Below are 2,921 nucleotides of genomic sequence, written 5' to 3'. Positions count from 1 at the left end.
TGTTTTTGTTTTCAGGTAAACCTCAAGTGTAGAGGTGTAGAGAAATCTTGGTCACCGCAAACGTATGTTTTTAAGTCATCGACTGTTATGACGATATAAATTAAATGTTTCTCAAAACAAAAAATGTTTTTTAGTTCTTTAAAACATGCTTCATAATATACTTAACTGTTACTTATGCAAATTATTATTTAATAACTAAAAAAAAATCACAAAGAAATGTCGTTTTTCCTCTTCCTGACTGCGACTAACCGCTTAAGCAGAAATACCCAGAATCGTATGTGGTGCGAAGTTGTATAAAGTTGTGTGTAGTTGTCATCGTAGCAAATTAGTACAAAATTATTTAATGAATTGTTACGAGCCAGGGCGATAGCGACGCGCGTGTGAGCCCTGTGAGTGGGTTGAATTCAAGAATCGAAGAAGATACGATTAGTCCTGTTTATTTCACTGGATCCAAAGATTGAAGATGGAGTAGAAATCGCAGACGACTCTGACGCGAAACCAGATAGCTGCTGGGAATTGGCATCTCTCAATTAAGGGTAACCGTAGGATTCGTATCTCCCAATTAAGGGTAACCGTAGGATCGGTATCTCCCGGTAAAGGGTAACCGTTGGAGAGGTTAGATTGAATCGTATCGTTGGAATATAATACGCGTCGTGGATAAATTCTTGCAACTATTAATTCTAAACAAATAGTAACTCGAGCGGTAAAGTTATTATGTTGTAGGGTCATTACACTGGTTAGGATTGCTTATTCCAATGGTGAAGGTTTAATAACGATTTAACAGACCTTTTCAGGTTAACAAATGATTATATATTCAAAACTGAATAATTCTAATAATGCAATTGTACAGTGTCGTGTTGTTGCGGTTAGTGTATGAATTTAGTTACCTAATGGTTGCACGGTGTTAACGCACTGGCGATTCGGGGGTCGACAATGCTTCCATGCCGTAATAGATTTTGTACCGTCCTCGTGGATCTATTTGGTTAATGTTGATCGAAAGAGATCTGAATCCCGATCTCACTGAAGCGCAACTCTGAAGACGATCGACGTGACTTTACCAAGTAACTCTTTCGTACTAATTCCTCGAGTAACGAAAATCATGGGTTTATATACCCCTAGATATTGGTGGGGATACGTCAGTGATTCCCATATATGGAAATTTGGCGGTTGAGATTTTTGTTACTCAGAGGTGAACATCTGTGGGGCTTTAGAGAAAGTTTAGATAAAGGGTTACTCACGCAACGCGAGTTAAAAGATGATTCTGAGAAAAGTATGGTACAGCTGGAGAGTGCACTTCGGTAAGACCAGACTCCACATTCCAAGGGGTAGATAAAATAAATGAACGCGAGCTTCGAAAAGAACGGGTGTGCATACGTAATAGAATAATCAGTTAGAAGTATTACAAGTAACGGTTCCTTCGATCGTAAAGGAAATTTCGGAGGCATCGACAAGTCTTCGAGGACCCCCAAACGCAGGCATACCCCCCACCCGCGCTTCAAGGGGGCTGGCCAAAGGGGACCTGGAGGTGTCGTCGCGAACGCCGACAGGATCGTACGTCACTTCAGTTGAAAACGTCGAAACATGAAGAATTTAAAAACGAAGTGACATTGAATATTTAAGGTAATTAATTAAGGATACTGACAAGACATCGCGAAGTGTGCACCGAATTCTGTAATCAGAAGTTTTTCCTGTGTATAGAAACGTATGTATGAAAAATAAATGTTTAAATATGGATGGAGTGTCAAGTTGTGAAGTGAATATTTTGCCCTGGACGCGGTTCGATCCCGGTAGGAGACACTTACTTTTTTACGTTTTGTTATGAAAACTACCTTTTTATATATAAAGATTATTTTAATAAAATATTGTGTAATTTTTATGTTTTTATCGCATAGAGAAGGGAGTCAGGACGTGGAGAAGAGTTTTTACAAGCTTTTATAAAAATTATTTACAGCGTAAATTTTAGATTTTTATTAGATTTTTAGAGTAGGACAAATGGCAATTACGCTGTAAATAATTTTTATAAAAGCTTGTAGAAACTCTTTTCCACATCCTGCCTCTCTTTTCAATGCGATAAAAAACATAAAAATTACACGATATTTTATTAAAATAATCTTTATACAATAGAAAGGTAGTTTTCATATCAAAACGTAAAATAATAAATATCTTCTACCGGAATCGAACCGCGTCTAGGGTAAAATATTCACTTCGCAACCTGACACTGCACCGACTGCGCCACGATGCTTCTATGACATCCCCAACACGGTTACGGTCGACACTCGTCAATCGAAATTTAGATATTTTTTAATATTTATTTCTCGAAAACGAGAGAAAGTTGCGCGTCCCTACTTTCAGAGATTGTTCTACATACGTTTCTATACATAGGAAAAAATTCTGATTAAAGAATTCGGTGCACACTTCGCGTGCATATGTTATTAAATAATTGAAACTTTGTTTGAATATCTACATAGTATACAATCTAATATTCTTTTTTGTTTTCATTATAGAATGAGCAGCCTGGAGGAAGGTATAATTACTTATTTATAGTAATTGAAAAATATTGTAAAAACTTTATATTAATCTTTATTTTTTTTTCCAACAGTTACATACGGGATTGACAGGTTGTCCTTCTGGGACAACTACACGAGACATGAATAATATGGGGTAACATTTTTAATGGCATCCTTCGGTATGCCGCAGCCTTCGCGGTGGCTGACCAGTATCCGCAACGCGAGACTGTGGTACGTTTAAAAATAATCGTTAACCAAAATTATGTCAATAATTTTTGATTAGTACTTAAAATTAATATATTCCGTCATACTAATCTCAGAGTAACAGACACCGGCGGCAGCGGCAAAATAGACGCTGCAGAAGGACCGCGTCAAGAAATGAAGTACTAACGCGGCCTCCACCCGCGAGAAGGC

At 37.6% G+C, this 2,921-nt stretch overlaps 1 long non-coding RNA gene across 1 annotated transcript; it reads left to right on the top strand.

The window, feature by feature from the left end:
- The first annotated feature begins 943 nt into the window (after positions 1–943).
- LOC128896489 (uncharacterized) lies at positions 944–2,699 on the top strand. Its single transcript, XR_008461995.1, has 3 exons — positions 944–1,620; positions 2,505–2,524; positions 2,600–2,699. It is a non-coding gene; the product is annotated as an uncharacterized LOC128896489 (long non-coding RNA).
- The last annotated feature ends 222 nt before the right edge of the window (positions 2,700–2,921 follow it).

This window comes from Hylaeus anthracinus, unplaced genomic scaffold, assembly GCF_026225885.1.
Source record: "Hylaeus anthracinus isolate JK02 unplaced genomic scaffold, UHH_iyHylAnth1.0_haploid 1, whole genome shotgun sequence".
NCBI classification, from domain to species: domain Eukaryota; kingdom Metazoa; phylum Arthropoda; class Insecta; order Hymenoptera; family Colletidae; genus Hylaeus; species Hylaeus anthracinus.
The sequence above is the reverse complement of the archived record's forward strand: the minus strand, read 5'-3'. Positions and strand labels throughout refer to the sequence as shown.